The 21,547-nt window shown below is 44.1% G+C and overlaps 1 long non-coding RNA gene across 3 annotated transcripts in view; it reads left to right on the top strand.

Annotated features, from left to right (window-relative positions):
* The first annotated feature begins 2,094 nt into the window (after positions 1 to 2,094).
* The window catches only part of LOC120398562, a 63,650-nt gene continuing 44,197 nt past the window's right edge, over positions 2,095 to 21,547 (top strand). For 2 of the 3 annotated variants that reach the window (XR_005594536.1, XR_005594538.1), the window contains exon 1: positions 2,097 to 2,180. This is a non-coding gene — a long non-coding RNA (uncharacterized LOC120398562). Of the gene's footprint in view, positions 2,181 to 21,547 lie in introns of all 3 variants that reach the window. The other variant, XR_005594537.1, reaches the window with a different exon arrangement.

Raw genomic sequence — 21,547 nt, 5'->3', positions numbered from 1 at the left:
AGAGCACAATTTTCAGTATAGATACATAACTTCTTAAATATTATCCATACAGACAGTTCACAATGATTATGACGACCAGTGGGCTGCTCTCACATGTAATCCTTTGGGGAACTATTATGCAGATATCCTATCCAGGGACCCCTGTACACCCACGTGCTGCCAGTTGGCACCAAAAGGAATCCGGGTCTCACACCCTACCTCTAGAAATATTTAATATGCATTCAAATAATTCAGGTTTATGGCAAATACTCGGCTCCATAGTTACTAGAATACTCCTCCTCCTCAGAGACATTGAGAGAACGTGGGCCAAATTCTCAAGCCAAAACCAGCCCTGGTAGCTGAGCTGAGCCTGGGGAGATGGGTAGTAGATAAGGGCTGGAGGAATTTGAGACTATTAACTGAACTAGCTTCTGCATGAGCTGGAGGATTCATTTAAGGCACTGCTGAGGAATATGTTCCAGCAGTTCTGAAAAGGAAAAACTTGGTGCTTTGGAATCCACTTCCCACGAGCATCTCTGAGGCAGAACCTCAGTGCAGTTCTTCATATGCAGCTCACAGACCTCCTTGTCTCAGTCTCTGGCCTCACCCCTGAATTAGGACCCCCTTGTAACTCCTAATCCTGTGCATTAGGAGTCCATATTACAGACCGAGCTATTTGACTGTTTGTTTTGGTTTGGCTTAAATCTGATGCTGCAAATGGAAGAGAGAAGGGGCAGGCCCAAACTGAGATCCCAGAAGACAGCTTGGTATTTGCCCAGGGAGCCAGTCCATTTAAGGGTGGGGCCAAAGTGTAGTGTAAATCAGGAGTTCTGATTTCACCCCTGTTGGTGTCACTAGGCATGACTCTAGGTAACTCAGGAGGGTGGAAAACCATAAGTGTCAATAAAGCCTTTTGTAGTAGGCCTGAATGAACTAAAGTCACTCCATGTCTGACCAAAGTGCTTCCATGTTTATGTCTGAACTTTAATTGACCTAACAGGCCGGCAACAAAGAATGGTTATCAGTTACAACACCTGCACCAGAAGGTAATAACAAGGCCTGCTATAATGAGCCTGCTTGCTCAAAGAGGGAGTAAAACAAGATAACTGTTCACAGAAGAGTTACTAACGAGCTAAAGTGGTTTTTGCCAAGTATGATTTAACTTGTTTAGTGTAATTGCTATTGCAAAGTGTATTTGGTACATGGGAATAGACGGGAGGGGCAAGAAGGGGGGTAAAGGGGGATGAGGAGTGTGGGGGGAATGGAAATGCTTAGCTGAAATCATGTATAACGAGAGAGAGCTGTTTGTATCTGTGTGCAGGATTTGAGATTGCTATGTCTCCCTTGCACCTTATTTGGGCTCAAATAAACTTGGTATTGCTTCTCCACCCTGGTGTGTTAATTAGTGCGGCGCACACCGGGCAATGAACCCCCCCTGTTGCTGTCCTCGGCCCTCTTTGCCGGCAACACCCCCACTACTGCTCTTTTTTTTTGTGACAGAAAATATGTGGCCTTATGTTCTACTGCCCAGTGGTAGGAAGGAATGTGGGAGACCCCATAGTCTAGTCCCTATTCTGCCTCATTCAGAGTGATCTGGGACAGAGAACTTTGCTCAGAATCAGGAGCATCAGGGACTTGAACCTGGGTTTCCCACATCCCCAACTAGTTGCCTAACTACAAGGCTGCATGCAAGTACAGGCCCCAATCAAAGCATTCAGCTTTCACTCTGAAAATTGACATTTTGACAGTAATGCTTATGTGAAAATGTTTGAAAGGTTTTGGTTTCATTCCAGGGCAGAATGAAAACAAATGTCACAATCTCATCAGTTGCTATGAAATGAAATTGTTGCTCTCTGGTGGCTGGGGTACCAGTGGGCCAGAGAGAATGGGGCAGTGGCATGCTATGTGTGTATGAGAGAGCATGGGAGACTGAAGGGGAAATGTGAGTACATTGAAATAAAAAACAAGTGAAGCCCTTTTAACTGTTATATTAGAATCTCCTCAGCTTCCCAGTCACCACTGTTAGCATTTTTCAGGGGTATTTTCCAGCAAAGACTTTTCTGGCACCTGGCCCTTTAAATCTGGGAGAGCCAAGCATTTTGTGGTTGGGCCTTTAAATCTCAGAGACACAAGCTTTTGCAACCCTAAGGAGGCCATTTTTTGGCAGAGTACTGCAAGCTGCCCCTTCCTTCCTTTAGTCAGTAAGTATTTTGCTTCCAGTTATGTTTTCTCTTGGCATCAGAAGGTGGTATACCTGCCTATATGGGGGAGGATGCTGGAGCAAGAAAAACCTCTGGGTAAAAAGCTCAGTGTCTGAAGTGCCTTAGCATAAATAACTCTTTTAAGGACTCTTATTGATATTGTTGTCCAATAAGATCTGCCTACTGTCAATTTATAGTAGGTTCAAAGTGTGTGATACTGAAGTAGGTGCAAATCTTGCCACCTTTGGCTTCAAATGTGGCAGCTTTCACAATCCAAGGGGGGGCTTAGAATGAAAACCAAAGTGCTAGAAGAACGGATAGTGGTGGCTTTATGTGTCGCGTCAGTGTTACATAATGCTGTCTGGCTGAGGAAACTTTGCATGCTGGAGGTTCCCATGTTCAAATAAGACGTGAAGCTGAGATCTTTACTGTGGATGGTCATTAAAGTAGTCATGGCACTTCTGCAAAAATCAGGTGTTATCCCTGGCCAAACTTCAGTTTGGGTGATTGTTCTCACCACCTAACTTCTTCTGACTGTGGTATCAGTTTTGGAAAGGTAGTCTTCCCCACTGCTGCTTTGTGACACTGCCATATTCTTATCAAAAGCTGCCATGTTTCTGCTCAGTGGCTGTTGTGTTTCTCTGATGGGTGAGGTGATAAAAGGCACTATTATCATCCAAAGCTGTTAAAGTATGTTCATTCCTTGGGCATCATCCCATGACTGGTAATGAGTGTGAAGTCCACTGTGCTTGAGCTTCACCTGTCTGATTACTGTGTAGCCCCTGAGCTGATTTCCCCACAAAATGGCAGTTTTGGGTTCTATCAAATGCAGTTTAATCCACCTAAGGGTAAGAGGGGGTTTGCTTTATTCATAGGGACACTTAATTGAATTTAAAGGCAACACATTTAAAACATACAAAAGGGCACTCCCTTTTTAGATTATACTTAATTAACCCATGGAACCCCCCCGTGCAGGATATTATTTAAGTGAACAACGCAGCAATCTTCAAAAAATGATTGCAGTAGAGTTTGTTTTCATATGAAATGTGCATTGCTCTAGTAGCCAGGATAACATTACAGGTGTTATCAGTTCTCAAGCGTCAGGGCAAAATCCGATCTATCTACTTGGGGCCAGTGAGAAATATCCTCTGTGGTACAAAATTTGATAATTCAGGTGTGTTGCAGGGATTTTTACACCCTCTATTGGTTGCTTATGAAGAAAGAATACCAGTGTAGGAGGACCATAAGTTAGCCTGTTCTTAAGTTCCTGTTGTAGGATAAAAAAATTAGATTTTTGAAAAAAATTATTTACTTTGCTACACACATTCTGATATTTTATTTCCCAATGGTAAATTCTCTGGGGCGATCTATGACTTTTAGTTTGTATAGTGCCTAGCACAGTGGGTTTTGGTTGGAGTCTGGGCACTATTGTAATAAAGATCAATGTGATTAATAACACAAATATATTCTTATGAATTGTCACTAAAGCTAACATTTTCAAAAGTGCCTATGGAGTCCCTCAAATTTTGGATCCCAACTTTTGACACCTGTTGCCTGAGGTACAGAAAGTGCTGGGTAACTACAATATCAACTGAAGTCAGTAGGGGATTTGGGGGCTATGTACTCTTGGAAATCAGGCCCAAGATGTGTCTGTGTCTCTCCTCAAAACTGGGCCACCTAAAATCAGAAGCGATTCTTGAAAATGTTGAGAGTAATGACTAGCCAGCAGCATGTGTGCTCAGGGATTAACAGTAGTGCATTATGCATTTGTTCATGCCCCATTCTGGGTGTGTTTGAACTTGAATTTTCTAATTAACTAGTCAACATCTGGTTTTGTTTTTATTGTTGTTTCTTGGAAGAAGTACCCACATGTGTTTCACAGAAAAAGGTGGGGGGTAGGGGGAGAAGTATGGTTTATGTCCCCTGAAATTAATAATAATGTACAGCCCTTTTCTATAACAAACTCTGTGCTAGAGTCACACACTTTATCTTGGTAGAATGACATGTTGAAAGGAGCAGAATTCTGCTTACAGATATATTTGGCTAGCACGTTAGACATATGATGCTCCCTGATGCTAAGCCCTGATCTAGGAAACTTTTTTCATGTGCATAAATTTATTCATGTGAGTTGCTCCATTGACTTAAAAGGACTACTCAGTAAGTACAGTTACGCATTAATTATAGTGTTTGTAGGCTTGAGGTGTAAGTCATCACAGAGTGAGATGTAATATGGAATTTTTGGGAAGGGGTTGGGAGAAAGGACACGTATTCCAAATGGATTCTATGCTACAGTGCAGTTCAGTTGTGAAAGCTCACAATACTTGCTATATTTGAACTAGCAAAGTTTCCTTAGAGAAGAAGGCGGATCATGTTGTTAACCCACTAGACTGGAACTCAGAAGATTTGAGCTCAATGTCTGGCTCTTTCACAAGTTAAATTTCCTGCATGACCTTGGGCATGTCACTTAGGCCGATATTTTTGAATGTATTTAGACATTGTTCTTCTCAGCATTGCAAGCTGTAACTGATGTAGGCACCTAAGTCTCATTGAAAGTCCGTGGTACTTAGGTTCCCACATCTGTTAGGTGTGGTAACACTGAGCAGAGCAATGCCTAAATATCACTAAAAATCTGATCATAACTTAGGCCCTGATCCTGAAAATGTTTATGTTCAATGCTTAACTTTACTACCAGGAGTAACCCCACTGATTTCAATTGCAGTAGTCAAGTTAAGTCAACTTATTTGCAGGCCTAGGGTCTCAGTCTACCTGTCTCTTTCCCATCTGTAAAATAGTGATAACACTACCATCCTGCTTCACAGAGGTGTAATGAGGATACATTCATTAATATTTATAAGTTGCTAATATAGTATAGAAAGCAGCACGACACAAAAAAAAGCCTATAAATCCATTTTAAAATTACTATCATGGATATGAATATAAACAGGAAACTGAACAAAACAGAAAAGATGTTGATTGTTCACAACTGTTGTGATTTGTTATACTTTGTCTTCATGCGGTACTGCCAACCCCAAGCATTCAAAAATCATGAGTCAGGCCTCAGAAAATAATGAGACTGTCTTAAAAATCAGGAGATTAAAATACAAAATGTCTTTTTATTTATCTTGTGGTTTTTGAGTATTTGTTGTGGAGAACAGCTTGAAAATATGAATCTTAATGTGGATTATAAAGGTTAAGGGTCTCTTATTTTAAATGAAAGCTGAGTTTCTCATGTAATCACCTGACTTCAGGAGCTGGGGCTTGAACAGAAAACAAAAAACACTGTGAGAGCTGTGATAAATTTGTGAATGTTGGTAACATTGCTTATGGGACTGTATGCAAGACACCTTCACTGGCCTCTTGAACTGAGGCTTATGTTAAACTTTCATGTGCTTTTAAACTCTTAACTAAACCTGGGTGTAGGGCTATCATGTGATTTGGGAATTAACCCTTGGTACTGAGGCCTTGGTCATGTGAAATAGTTTCCATTTCTGGTCTGCATAGTATTGGATCAAACTTCTATTACAGTCTGCAAAACATAATACAATAATTGTTAATGTTTGCATTCCTCTCTTCCTGTAATTTACTCCTCTTGCTTTGACCTATATTACCTTGTCATCTGCTGGGGGCGGAAAAAGGTGTAGCTAGAGATCTGCAGACTGCAGAACAAGGAAAACAAAAGATTTAAGTGTCATCATCTTAGGCCTGGGGGCGGGGGAGGGGGGAGAAATCGACCTAAGATACCCAACTTCAGCTACAAGAATAGTGTAGATGAAGTCAACGTATCTTAGGTCAACTTACCTCCTGTCCTCACAGCATGGGGTCGACTGCCACTGCTCCCCCGCCAACCCCGCTTCTGCCTCCCGCCACGCTGGAGTACAGGAGTCGACGGCAGAGCAATTGGGGATTGATTTATCGCGTCTACACTAGACGTGATAAATCGATCTCCGATAGATTGATCACTACCGGCCGATCCGGCGGGTAGTGTAGACGTACCCTTATTCTGTATCTTTGAGCCAGACCTTTCTCCCCCAGGAGTCAATGAAAAAGGAGCAGAAAGAGGGGTCAAAGTGAAATGTCTGAAATACCTCCTTACTTAGTCCCATCAGGAGCTCTGGGGCAACTTCCTTTAAAGTCAATGGAGTATTGCCGCAGTCAAAGACTGATAAATAGAACCTGTTCAGGACTGGCTGAATTAATGAAAGTTGACAGTGTATGAATAAGGGATTGTGGTGCTAGCTGTTCACTGCAAACTAGCTGTTGATGTATGTGTATGCGTTGAACTCTATTTGCATTGAACTAAACATGTTTAGTGTATGTAACAGGAAAAATAATATGTGGAATTTTGCTTTATAAAGATTGATTGTTTCAATGCTCCTTCTGTCCCACTTGTTATGAATTTAACTGTGTGGGGTTACTGAGAGCAGCCAAGTGTTTGGGTGGCTTCCTGTGTGACATTTTTCACAGATGAGAGAGTCAGATACCTCTTCCCCACAGCACTCAGCAGCGGGAGCAGATGTGGGTGAGAGGCAGGAGTCTCTCTCTGACAGTACTTTCCAGAAACATATGGTGGGAGGACCTCTTTAAATACACAGCCAGGGACCTAGAGTGATGTGTGGTGACTTTCCTTAGCTCTCTCTACTGAAGTGAATTCCATTGGAAGGGAATGTGTGAATGAATAAACACTGCCACGTGGTGGTGAAATTGTATTTTAGCATTTTAGCAGGCTAAATATTCAGGTACATCCCCTCTTACACATCCGAAGGCAAGTAGACAGACCTTGGGCAGCAGACACTGGTTTATTTTCAATGGCATGCTTTACTAAACAGTTGTAAAAGCAACTGAAAACTCAACATTACACAGCAAAGCACTGTATTATCCAAAGTTTGCACTGAATACCAAAAACATATCAACATGATACACACCCTGTGACAATTGAACACAACGCTGTTTCACAGAAAAGTACCAAGGTGGCCAGCTCTCATTGGTTTATTGTGAGTTTCTTGTAATTTGGGAGTTTCCTTAAAGGTCCTGGATTTATTACCTGAGAATCTCAGTTTTAATTGTTAATAAAGTAAGTTCTAGCCAACAGGGATGTAGACGAAAGCTTGAAAATGTGAACCCGAAATGTCCCACCACCAGAAGGTAAATAAAAATTAACCCCAAATCATGATTTTAAAAATGTCACGGCTTTTAAGTCAATCTCATTATTTTTTGTGGCCAGACTCATGCTTTTTGAATGCTGGATGTCAGCAATACTGAATTGCAAGGGAAAAAAAAGGAACAATGTAACTAAAGTCCACAAAAGATGTCATCCCAAATCTAACTGCTACATGAACAATAAAGTTAGTACGTTTCTTTTGTTGTTTAAAGGCTTCTCTAGCTATGTTCAAATACCATGGTGATGGAGACTGATGCTGTCCATTCCATCTACCTGCCACATAGACCTATCCATCTCTTAACCCCATGTAATGACATAGCATGACTGCAGATTTCTCAGTATCACATCCATTTGTATATATTACTGGCTGAACAGTGGAAAAAGTGTTTCCTTGGGTAATCATGATAGCTGTATTTCCACATGAGATTTAAAAAAAAAATACATTTTGGTTTCTTTGTCTTTGCCTTCCTTTTTTTTTTTTTTTTGAACCTTTAAGGATCACACTTTCAAGTTTTTCTCCAAAAAGATAAAAGGCTAGAAACTTACTTAAAAATGAAAGCATTGATTCTCACATAATCACATGACTCCAGGAGCTGGGGCTTTAAGAAACATACCAAATATCACAAGATTCACAATGAAATCATGAGCTGGTAACACTCTGGTGTGTGCTTAATTGCTTTGCTGAACAGACCTAGGATTATGTGTGTGTTTAAATACTTTGGTGAATGGAAGTCTGAATTAGAGAAAAGAAACAACACGTTGTGACTTGTGACCAGTCGCAATTTCCAGTGATAAAAGCATATCTCCTGGCACAAGGCTATATTTAAAAGTTACTCCTTGGTAGGACAGTGTTCTTTATTGTGGACTTATAACCTTTGGTCTTTTCAGGGGGCATGCTATCTATATATGCTATGCATGTATTACATGCTCCAGAATTACAGTGTCCTCCAAATGGCGGCCCGTGAGACAATTCTGTCTGGCCCCGTGAGTGTGCATGGAGGATGCCATTTTGTTCTGTAGCACAGCACATGGAGGATGCTATTTAATCACGAAAAGATATGTTCAGTTCTACACCTGCATGCAAGGTTTTAATGGGGACTTGCTATTATGTAAGTCAGTGTTTCCCAAACTTGGGACATTGCTTGTGTAGGGAAAGCACCTGGCGGGCTGGGCCGGTTTGTTTACCCGCCGCGTCTGCAGATCTGGCTGATCGCGGCTCCCACTGGCCATGGTTTGCCGCTCCAGGCCAATGGGAGCTGCTGGAAGCAGCGACCAGTATGTCCCTCGGCCCGCGCTGCTTCCTGCAGCCCCCATTGGCCTGGAGCAGTGAACCGCGGCCATTGGGAACCGCGATCGGCCGGATCTGCGGACGCAGCAGGTAAACAAACCGGCTCAGCCCACTAGGGGATTTCCCTACACAAGTGGCGTCCCAAGTTTGGGAAACACTGATGTAAGTAAAGACAGGAACACCTCTGTGTGTGCAACTCAATGATTGAATCATTATTAAAATGAGGCATTGTGTACATTTCTGGCAGATGATTAAAATAAGTGCCTATAAATGTTTAACATAGTTCCTTGAGGTTTGCCTTCTGATACCCCGCATCTACTAAAACTTCATACGTGCAGACAAAATAAATTAGATTATAGCTATAGGGCAGTGGTGCTCAAACTCTTCCAGTGGTGCCCCCCTCACCAATAATGGAATCTGTCTGCATCCCCCCGCCATTATTACACAGCCAAGGTTTCCTCAACAGTGGAGCTTGAGCTGAAGATGGAGCTGCAGGCAGAATTGGGAAGGAGCTGGGACTAGAGGCATAGGCGCCAACTCTGTGGCTGCTCCAGGGCACCCATGGTAAAAAGATAGTAGGTGCTCAGCACCCACTGGTGGGCCCCACCAATCAGTTTCTCTGTCTTCTCTCACCCTCCCCCCCCCCCAGTGCCTCCTGCCCACTGCTGATCAGCTGTTTAGCAGTGGGCAGGAGGTGCTGGGGCAGAGGAGAAGGAGCAGGGGCAGGAAGAGACAGGGTGGGGCTTTGAGAGAAGGGATGGAGGGGGGTGTGTGGCCTGGGGAGGAGCAAGGGTCGAGCACCCCCAGGGAAATCAGAAAGTTGGTGCCTATGGCGAAAGGTGGAGCTGGTCTGGGGATGGAAAGGGAATGAGGGCACAACTGGGTTGGGGCTGGAGCAGGAGGTGGAGTGGAGCTGCAGCTGGGGCTGGGCTGGGGGCGCAGCAGGAGGCGGAAAGGGAGTGAGGGCAGAGCTGGGCCTGGAGGCAGAGCAGGACAGGGGACGGGGCTGATCAGGGTTGGAGGAGGAACTGGTCTGGGGTGGAGTGGGACTGCATGCCTCCTCTAATTTCTTCCATACCACCCTAGGGGAGCGCACCCCACAGTTTGGGGACCACTACTATATGGAAACATTAACTCAATTCAGTAATCTAGTGCATTTTTGTAAGGAGGACTAAAAAAGCATGCAAGTGTAGAATTGAATACACAAGGCATGGAAGTGTAGAACTGAATTGTCCATGGTATAACAGAGCTAGCAGTGTGAACTCTTCATCAGGGTAGAGTCTAAAAAGTTGTGGCCTGCCTTACTGAAGTTGTCACCTTGTGCTTCTTCTATAGAAATCTTTGTGCCTTGATTATATATATGTGATGCCCAACTTATTTTTATTTAATACTGTTGTTCTGATGCATTGGGCAATAATTGCTTCTGTTTGGAAGCTTTGTGTTAAAATTTCAGTAATACAAATAATCCAGTGACTGCAGAATATACCTTATGGTATACTATTATTAGTTTTAGCTCCAGATATTAGTGTTTTCCCCCCTCTATCTAGAAAGGTTGCACATAAACGCTATTTCAACTCACTTTGCTCCGCATATGGAATTTTTATGGATTATTACAGGTTAATCCTTTTATCTCTTGTGGCCCATAAATTTGTTCTTTGGCCTGTGTTATTCAGGCGATCAGACAAGATGATCACATTTTATATACAGGGCACAGTTCACTATTTTTCTTCTGTATGTTTGAATATCTGTGGCATATTTCACAGTAGAATGTGTTTTGAAAGTTCTATCGTTATTTTGTTAGGCATCTTCCAAATAGTATATTTTTCTGAGATTTGAGGAAGCAAGTTCATTTTCTGGTTGCATTATGTTCCCTATATGGAAGTGCCTTCTTTGGGTAAAACTTTAATATTAGAATTTAAAGAGTCTCACTTCCCTTGGATGTCCTAGAGCATTAACAGTCCTCATCAGCCTGGCAGGCCCAGCAGCGGCTCCAGGCACCAGCGCTCCAAGTGCGTGCCTGAGGCGGCAAGCTGTGGGGGGGTGCCCTGCCGGTCCCTGCGAGGGCGGCAGTCAGGCAGCCTATGGCGGCTTGCCTGTGGGAGGTCCACCGGTCCCACGGATTCAGCGGTAATTCAGCGGTGGGTATGCCGAATCCGCGTGCCGCCAAATGCAGCCTGCCTGCCGTGCTTGGGGTGGCAAAAAAGCTAGAGCCACCCCAGGGCAGGCACAATCCTCACGTTGATTAAGAGGCTCTCTCAAACTCCACTGAGAGCTAGATCAAATAAAGTTATAGGAGCAGTTTGGTTGGCTGAAAAAGTATTTGATAGATGAGGAGTACTTGTGGCACCTTAGAGACTAACACATTTATTTCAGCATAAGCTTTCGTGGGCTACAGCTCACTTCTTCGGATGCATAGATGTCATTCTGGCCCTTGCTCTGGCTGCACAAAATTGCTGGAAAGTCCATGTAACTGGCTACCTGGGAATTCTGCACTGCCCTCTCTTTCACTGAAATTTTTGGGTGGAGGAGACCCCTATACAGCCACATAATTTTATTTATTTATTCGGGGGAGGGGTATTATTTATTTGTGCTATGGTAGTGCCTTGCAACTCCAGCCAAGATCATGGCCCAAATGCACTAGGTGTTCTATGTATACTTCCATACTATATGCACAGCGTGAGAGAGTCCCTTGCTCAGAGTTCCCAGTCTGCATAGACAGGAAAGACAACCAGTGGAAGGGGAAACCAAGGCACAGAGAGGCAAAGTGACTTGCACATGGTCACACAGAAGGCCAGTGGCCAAACCAGGAATAGAACTCAAGTCTCCTGTGTCCAGTGTCTGATCTGCTGGACAACATTGTCTCTCTGTGAGCTTTGATTCCCTCCCCCCACCGCCAAGACACAGGGTTTTGGGGAGATGGAGGTTACATCATATTTAGGGGCAAAAGCAGAGAGAAGGCCAGGTCAGGAATGGGGCGGGGGAGGGGGCAGACAGAAGAAAGAAGAGATGAGGTGGAAGAACAACATAAGGAAACCTGGATCAAAGAGATGGGGGTAGAATAAAATAGTCATGAGGAAGAGAAGCTTAGAGAGGAGGAGGGCAGGGAGAATGGGTTAGAAGAGAAGAGGGAAGGGAGGCGTGGAGGAGGGTGGAAAAGCAGATCTCAGAAGAAGAAAAACGGGGAGAGGAGTGGACAGAGAAAAGGGGCGTAAGGACTGATTAGTGCCTTCATTCTCAAAGACAAGTAGGGAACAGCAAATGGAGAAATAAACAAAACCCCAAGATAGGGAAGATGAGGGGAGGGGGAATAGGCTGAGCTGTGGGAAGGTTGAGCTGCTGCCTCTGAATGGCCAGACCCTGTAAATCAGGGTGTGGTCCTGTGTCAAGAAGTTGTAAAGATAAACAAATCTTTAGCCTGTCTGGCAGAGATAAGGCTCCAGGCACTTGCTGACTAGCAGGTAATGAAGATCCAGTAAACAGACTTAGATAACAGTGAGGCAGAGTTAAGACAGTACTAATAACCAGTGAATAGCCACTGAAAAGTCAGAGACACAAAAGGTATATTAGTAGATGGAGACTTGGGAGATGTGGGTTCTATTTCCATCTTAGCACAAGGCACTCTGGACAATTCCTTTACAGAACCTCAGTGTCACCTCTAGGCGGCAAGAAGAAGCTTCAAACATAGCCAGTACCTATCTCATGTCATCCAGCAATTCAGACCCCTGGTTTTGACATTCCATACCTCTGTGGGCAAAGCTCAGTCATATGGAGAGTGAGCAGATGTGTTGCAAATGATTGTAAGTGGGGCCTTCATGATTCTCCCCCCCCCAGGGGACTATACCAGTATAACTGTATAGTGGTTCAGTGGTTATCAGCCTATTTACCATTGTGGGCAGCATCCAATACTACCTGTATGGCCCTGAGGATGTTGCCTGGGCTGCAGCTTGGTGCTGATTGGACCACAAGTGGCCTGCGGCCGCAGGTTGATAACCACTGATCTAACTATACCCATATAACTACTAAAACTTCCCCTCAGCCTTCAAATCCCCTTCTCCCAAGCAGCCGCACAGGATGAGGACTTGAGAACATCATAGACTCAGTTGCCTCATGCCAGCATTCTGTAGGCTATATGTGCCTTAGGTACATTTGGTATTTCCTATTACCAGCTGCACGTACCTGTGTCTTGCGTGAGGGACAACATATGCCCCTTAAAGAGCGTTTGTGTGGTGAGGTATGCGGAAGTGGATGTTGCAGTTATTTTAGCATGTGGCTTGTTTGACTTCATTAACAGAAAATGCATTTGACCAACCTAAACCTGAAGCTAACAAAGGTGTTTTTTAAATTTGTGGGAGAATATATATAATAAGCAGCAAACAATTTCCAGGTAAGACAGCATTTCTATGGGTACTTCAACAATATTGTCACATTATTTAAACTTTGATCTTAAATAAGCATATTCCTCTTTTAAACTCATTAGGCTGTGGGTGTGCTGCCTATTTCTGCTATTCACATGGAGAGAAGTGCCAGCTCCCATTCAAAACTGCACGTAGGCAGATGGACCTAATTGCTGCAATCATTAGCTGACTAGGCTTTAACAATCCCATGATAATGTGTTAATCAGTGTTTAACCATTTTTTTTGAGTGACAATGACCAAAAATTATCCATTCATCCATCCTTTGTTAAAATCTGAGCAGCGCTGGGGTAGAAAAAGAATAAGAAAAGATCAGAAAAAGCTATTCTGAGAAAGTGATCATGCAAAATGGCTGCAAAAAGGGAGACAAGTTGTTAAGATGTTTTGCTCATGAGAAGCCTTTCATGCGGTTGAGAGATCAGATCAAACATTGCTAAGGTGGTTGTAGTACAACTCAGCTCTTTTCCATTTTTTTTAATATAACTTTCTTATTTATCAGAAGTTTCACAATACATTTTTGAGAGAATTTGTGCTCTTATGGTAGGAATGCTGTAGTATACTCCGATATTTAGCTAAGGTACTACGAATTTACTAATGTAATCTCAATTTGTTTACATTTGAAATTTTAAACAGTCGAATTTGTGTATCCCAATCTAATAAATTAGAAATTACTCATCCATACAATTCAGAAGGACTTCACACAGTCCCAATGTGTCCGTTTCCCCCACTGAATGCACACAGTTCCCCCATGAATGCTTGGGCAATGTGGAATCCATCATGGAATTTGGGGCCGCCCTCTAAATCATTGAACGCGTCCAAAATCCGTCTCCCTTCCTTCCCGAAACAGGTCTGAAATCTGTTCGCGCTCCGAGCACTGCGAGGCGCGCTGATGGCGCAGCCAGCTGAGCATGCGCCCGCTCAGCGACTCATTCGCCCGCCTGCGCCCACCTCTTCTTCTGATGGACCTTGCACAGATTCAGGGCAGCACGGGCAGCGCGGTGGCGCAGGTCAGAGGAGAGCGAGCCTGCCAGAGCGGGGAGGAGCAGAGGTGAGGAGAGTGTGGCTCTCGAGTCAGTGTGGGGTGGAGGTCAAGCTGGGAGGTGGGCAAGTTGGATGGGTGGGAAAGCAGCACTGACTGCTGGGACTGCACAGTGCTGGTGGGTGCGCACAGTGTGGTGGGGGTGAAACTTGGAGGCTGGGTGGGAACACACTGTGGCTGACACTTTGCTGCTGCTCCCCTGCCCTGGCACAGCTGACTGCAGCCCTGCAGCCTGCTGTGCTGTAGCAGAACGCGGGCTGCAGCCCAGCCAGCCTGGCGTCAGACCACGCCCAGCAGTAGGCCACCACTTGCCATACGCCTGCAGTACTGACACCAAGTACCACACCCAATTAGGCAGCGTTGAACGTCTAGTCGGTCGTTGCAACCCGGGGGTGGGTCCAGGGTCATTCTCATCATGCATCGATTTGCTGCACCGTCGATGGGAGGCAGATGGGACTAGATGGCTCATCATGGACACTGGCCCCAGCCTGCCAATGCCCACCCAAGCCACATTTTTACATTAACATGGTTTACCTGGTAGTGATGGACTGACCTGAACCAGGTGGGCACCAACATCTGGTTTACCAACATCTGGAGGGGCGCAAGGCCAGTCCTTTAACTCTGGTCTGTTGTAGGGGAACTGCTCATCCAGGCAGGCACCAGGTTCCCGGACCACCCGGGAACACAAAATAACCTGCAGGACCAGGATCCCTCTACACCCGACCTACCCGTGCCTAATGCCCTGCTCAGGGCCCCTATACAGCGAAGCACTGAAAAGGAACTCTCCTCCTTCGCTGGCCTGCTTAAGTGTGGGGCTGGTGTGTGTGTTCGGACAGCAGCGGCAAGATGGTGGAGGATGGGGACTCGCTTGGACCTGACGGGAAGCGAAAATCCCCCGGACATCACTGTGCTTGCTGTTGCTGTGAGACAATCTCTGTGAGAGGGCTGCCACTTTGGGCGGGAGCCTTTGGCCGCTTTGAGAGTTGATGCCTGGCTGCTGTTACGATCAGCGAGGCACTGAGAGAAGATCCCAGCGAGCTGAGCGAAAATGTCAGCAGGGCTTTGAAGCTTTTGAGTCTCGCAGAGCAGACTTCAACTCATCACAGGTAACCTGTGACTGGATCATATGCATATTAAGCCTTTTCCCAACCTCGTTTTAAAACTGCTAACGTTTTTACTTGTTTTATAATCTGTGACTAAAATATTCATTTTTTTTTTTCCTTCATTAACAATTTTTTTTTTGGGAAGGTGTGCTGGCTGTGTTGGTGTTAATGGGTTGAGCAGTGGGCATTGAGGGTGTTGGGGAGGGAGTGGGAGTTGGGGGGGGGGGGGATGACGGGGGTGGGTGGGGTGTGTTGGAGGGAAGGGGTGAGGGGTGAGGTGAGTGGAAGGGTGATGATGCATGTCTATTTGGGGGGGGGAGGGGGGGGGAGGATCGTGACAACGCATGTGGGAAGCCTGCCTTTACTGCCTGGGGATACGGGGCACAGGACCCTGCACAAGCACACAACCAAAGGAAAAAAAGACACTGCCTCGCATACACCCACAGACTGTGCCCTGTGACTGCAGTCTGTGTGCAAGTGTGTGCCCTGCAGGCACCCCTACAGCCAACACAGCAGCAGCACTAGCATGGCACTGGTGACACAGCCCCTCCCCCCCAACAAACAAGAAAGTCGAAAACACAGCAGCACGTGAAACAACAGTCGTGAAACACAAACCGCTTTTAAATAATGTAAACAACAGGGGTTTGTCTGAACTGAGAGTTTGAACTGATGTTGTAAAGAAAGTACTGCTGTAAATTTTGTGCGACAGTTAACAGTTCAGGGGGACAGTGCCCTCTGCTGTGCAGGGTGCGCGCCTTTCAGGACCCTCCTCCAGACGTCTTGTCACTTGGGGTTGGGGACAGATGCACTGGGGGGGGGAGCGGCCTGCTGCAGCACTGCCGCCTCCTGCTCCTCCTCTCCTTCTGTCTTGAAGAACATCTACAAGGCGCCGGGGCTGCTCCCCGCTTGCTCCTCGCTAGACCTCTCAGTCCTGGTCTTCCTCTTGTCGCCCTCCTCCTCCCTATCCTCTCCGTCTCCCCGCTCTCTGTGCTGCGCTCTCTCCTCTCTCTCTGCCTCTGTCTCTGCTCTGCCGCCGCGCCTCTGAGGCTTTGGTCATCTCCTCCTTGTCTTCTTCTCTGCTTCTTTTTTCTCTCCAGCAGCTCTGAAGCCAGGGGTGAGGATGGGGGGGGGAAGGAGTGATTGTGTGTGAAAAAAAGTTTGATGTGGTGAAGTGAACACATTACAAGTTACACAAACAACAACACAGTCAGTCCAGTGAAAGTGAACAAGACCAGAGAACCCAAGTAAGAGACTCAGATCTCTAGTCAGAGAGAACAGATTCGCTTGGAGTGGCGCCGCTGGAGAGCAAGAAGCTTGCAAGCGATGAAAGACGCCTGCATCCCTCTTGCCTTGCCAGCTGTCCCTGCAGCAAGTTAGAGTGTGAGTGCTTTAGTTGCTAGCTGTGCTCTCCTGCTGGAGCGCAATGGAGGCAAGCAGAGAAAAGATGAGCGTGCATCTCTGCGCCTCTGAGGCCTGCCACCCTGTACCCTTTTGCCTTCTTCTGTCCACTTGCAAACAAAAAAAGCTGAAGCTTAGGGTCATTCTAGTAAAAAGTAAAACTCGAGTAAGCGGTCCATTCTAAAACAAATAAAAAGAAACTCAATTCTGTCAAGTAAAAAAAAAATAAAACTCAACATTCTGCACAATAGTAAATCAACACTAATATGCACCATGTAATGCATCACTTCCACACACTTTCCACTAATTAGATCACATGACACCACATCACCACGTGTCAGGCGCACACAGCAGGAGCACAGAGACAGAGACCTGCAGCATGCTGTATGCAGCTCAGGCCCCTGTACTGGGAGGCGATGGTCCCCACCCCCTATGGTGCGAGGATGGGGAAGGCGGAATGCTTCAACGGAGCAAGAAAAAGCAGCTCCTCTCCTTTCTCTTTGCTGAGAGCTTTCTTGCTGCTCTCTGAGCTAGAGCTTTATCCCTCTCCCTCTATTTGTGTACTTCCTCCTGTTTAGTATTGTATAGTATTTTGTATTTTTTATTTTTAAATATTTATTTTTTATATTTCCATTTTATTTATATATTTTATTTTGTTTATAATAAAAATTCTGTTTTAGCTTTTATCCTTCCCCTGATTCCCTTTCCTCTTGATCGGTCGGGGCGGTTGGGGGCGATGTCTGGGAGGGTGATGAGATGATGAGGAGATGAAGGTGAGAAAGCTGGGTGGAAAGCAGTCGCCTTCCTCTGCGCCTTCGCCTTCCTCCCCTTCCCCATTCCCATTCCCAGCACTCACGGAGGAGGAACTATTCCTCTCGGAGTCCACCGTCACTGCTGGTCCACCGTCACTGCTGGTGGGGCACGTGCTGGGCCACTCCAGTAATGCTGCATGCAGTGCCTCTGCAGCGGCATGTCTGGGGTTGGCCCGGAGTCCGCTTGTTGACTCTCTGACTTTTACACCCTCGTCTCACACTTTTCACCTTCACGCATCTTGGCTTTCTCATGGCTCTCTTTTCCTTCTCCTTCTTCTTTGTCTTCTCTTCGCTCGCTGCTGGAGCCTTCAGGCGCAGCCACAGCCTCGCTCACACAGCACATCCCATCTGGACTTCCCGGTCAGTCCATGCTGTCCCCTCTTTCTATTCTGGGATCTCCTCTGCTGGAGCTCTCTGGCTCTGCATCTGTGCTGGTGCAGGTGTGCTGGTGCCCGATGTGCAACCAGAACGATCATCAGAACCCACCACAAAAAACAGAAAAAAAATTAAAAATTTCATTTGTGTGTCGTGTGGCTGGCCAGAAGCTCCCCAGCGACTGCTGTCCAGAGCAACAAACAGAGTGGTGGTGGGTGCTGAGCTGAGCTGCTGTTCGAGCATTAGCATCCAAGCCTCCACAGCGAGCGCAGAAGTGAATTTAGCGTTACTCCACCTGCCGGGTGGAGTACACCAAATCGAACTAAAGCCTCTAGTAGTTCGAATTAAATGGCTTCCTGGTGTGGACGGTTGAGCGGTTAGTTCGAATTAACGCTGATAAATTCGAATTAAAGTCCTAGTGTAGACCAGGCCTAAGCTATGATTTTTCAGATGTGCTGAGCATCCACAACTCCAAAGGAAGCACTTTGAAGCTGCAGGTGCTCATCTTTGAAAATTAGACCCTTAGTGTTTCACCTGATAGACTGCAATTTTGCTACACACAGAACTCAACTGGAGAATTTGAGAGGCCAAGATGTCAGAATAGGGCTGGCTATAAAAAAATTGTGCTTAGCTTTTCTATAGTACTTTTCATCTCTATTTCAAAGCTTGTTATGAAGATGCTGTAATCATTATTATTCCCATTTTATAACTGAGGCACAGAGAGGTTATATGCCATGTTGTTGTAGACATGTTGGTCCCAGGATATTAGAGAAAACAAGGTGGGTGAGGTAGTATCTTTTATTGGATCTGTCCAGTTGAGTTGATGTGAGAGCCAGGAATAGAGCCCAGATTTCAGGAGGCCCAATCTCTACAATCTCTGTCTATGGGACTGCATTCCCTTACAAATACTGACCATATTACAAAATTAATTGATCATCAGTGTCAGAAACAGACAGAAAACAGGTCCTAATGGTCCCCATAATTCTGTCATTGTAGCAAAGAACACAGAATATCTTTCAACATGTGATGCCCAAATGAATAGACCATCTCTGTTTAGGCTGGAGAAATTCAAAACATTTGGTGATTTAACCTTGAGTGTTCATGGTTTTTGTTATGTCAGAAGGCAGCTTTCCCCAGGAATGACCTCTCATTTTCATACAGACCTATTTCTGATGTCTCTGTTCCCAGACATGTTTTCAGAAATGTCATGTTTTATTGAATTCTCTATTTCAGTTTGTACTTCTCGGTAGGATATTTTCCCAGGGGTTGTGGTGGAATCTCCATCACAGACAATTTCAAAGTCAAATTATTTTTCTAAAAAATCTGCTATAGGAATTATTTTTAGTGTGTTGGCCTGGATTATGCAGGAGGTCACATTAGATATTCAGAATGGTCCCTTCTGGCCTTAATCTATACATCTATGAACAGTTGTAATCTGTGTTGGACTGATTTCCTCCAGGGTTACTGTTCATTGATCTGAGCTTTTAATGTATTAGCCTCTTAGCAACTGGATGTCCAGAGAACTGGGTGAAAATTTTCAATTGAAACTTTTTTGGTGGAAAAAGTCAGATTTGGAGGCACCAAAATGTTTTGTGAATTCAATTTGGTTTCATCTAATTCTTTAGAAACAAAACAAAATTCTGAATAATCAAAATGTTTTACTCAAAATTGAACTGGAACATTTTATTTCAGTTTGAACAAAACATTTTGTTTGATCCAAAACAATTTCTTCTGACTTTTCAAAATTTTCACTGAACTGAAAAATTCCTTATTTTGTCTAATTGTCAGACTTGTCTCTTTCAAATGCCCTATTTAATTGCATTACTCATAAAGCTATTCAAACGGACAGGGTGGGAATCCTCCTCTTTGGTGTTTTTGCAGCGGAATGATACTTTTCACCAACCTTTTCATACCATGATGGACCACACATTACAAATGTGTCCAGTGGTTAGCATATTTTCCCATATTGTCTGATCCAAATGAAAGTAGAAAATGTGAGCACATGGGTGAATTGTCCATCTTTAGTAGGTGTATACCACATAGCAGTAATATCAGAAGGAAAACACACAGGAAAGTGAAAGAATGGGGTAAAGTAATAGTTGTGCATGTGGGACATCATATGTATATGTAGTGCATTCACTAGTGTGAAAGACACTGCATCATGCACATTGGATTATGTGTTATACTGCACAATGTATGAAATACATTTAAATATCTCAGACACAGAGGGATCAATTGTTCTGTCCATTTCTGTGTGTGGAGGGGTGACAGACAGACAGATTAACATCTTCGTTCTAGTCCGACTCTGTCTATTCTGGCTTTTCTACTAGCCTGCTGGGTGACTTTGAGCAAATTACTTCACCCCTCTGTACATCAGTTTCCCCATCTGTAAAATGGGGATAATGATACTGACCTCCTTTATAAGTGGTTTGAGATCTGCTGAAATAAAGCACTAAGAGTTGGGTATTTGTTGTTGTTATTATTTATTTTATTTTATTTTATTTTATTTATTATGGCACTAGCTCCATGGTTTTACATTACACTTTTCTGGCTAATGTCTTTCGAACAAAAACGTTGTTTTTATAAGGAACACCAAAGCTTACTATATCTGAGAGCCTAGCGACAAAAATGATTCATTTTTTATTTCAGTTTTTTTTTTCACATTTAACAGCACTTTGTGCATAGTCATATTCACTATTTTTTACTTTTACAGGCATCTGCCAGTTTCACTTGTTTGGGTATCTTTTACCCAACAACACAAATAAGAGAGACTTTAAATAAATTAAAAAAAAAAAAAAGCCATAATTGTACAACCCTAAGAACTGGTAGGGGGATCTAGAAGCCAAAACTACTTTAAACTCCTTTTAAAAAAGTGACTTGCTATCAAATAGATACCATTGCCTTAAAGTTATTTGCTAATATTTTAAAGTTTATTCTTCTTTTCCAGCAGATGGCAGAAATGTATTGGCCCTGATGCCTAGTTTGAAAATGTACAAAGTACAGTTCTTTATATAATAATTGGATCTTGTCATTTTCCCAGTTTCTTTAATCCTTTGACCTAATTGGTTAACCTCAGATACTGTAAACATGCCTATTTTTTCGAGTCTAGTTATAGAAGGAATTTCCTGACACTCTTTCTTTAACTCCTCAGTTGAATACTCTGTATTAGTACTTAATCTATCTATGTGATATCCTTGAATTACTTTGTTGTTTATGTATGGAAAAAATAGATGAGTTCACTTAGCAAAAAGTATTGCAGTGTATTGGCTATAAAGTAATAAGAGCAGAGAAATTCAAATTAAAGGCTCCTCCAACAATTACGCAAAGTAGGGCCTGCCTGTAATTACTTCCTTGATGAGCCCTCATTTGTTATATCTTGACTGCGTCTCCGTCTAAATTTTAGTTGAAAGCTTTGAATTTCCTTTGTGTTTCTCCAGCTGTCCTTTTTCTTTTGTCTTTAAAATTAACATTCGTATGATGTTGCTATTTGCATATGCCAATACTGCCTGGCTCTTGTTACAACAACATTGAGAGTTGTTACAGAAATGTGTTAGAAGTGTATGGAGCTGGTAGTCCATGGAAGCAAGGACAGCCTCAAAACATATTTCTCCTTTTTAACATTAGTAGCTATGTGCAGGGCCAGGCATCAGACAGAGAATAGTCTCTCATTGGCTCAAGATCCTCAATGTTTAATTTGGAATTTAAAAACCTGATGCAGAAATATTGCTTGTGGTTTGTGTATGTTCCCTCTTCTCTCTCCTTCCATATGTGTACATATATAC

The sequence above is a fragment of the Mauremys reevesii genome, linkage group 2 (genome assembly GCF_016161935.1).
Source record: "Mauremys reevesii isolate NIE-2019 linkage group 2, ASM1616193v1, whole genome shotgun sequence".
NCBI lineage: Eukaryota > Metazoa > Chordata > Testudines > Geoemydidae > Mauremys > Mauremys reevesii.
Note: the sequence above shows the minus strand (reverse complement) of the source record. Positions and strands in the feature narration are given on the sequence as shown.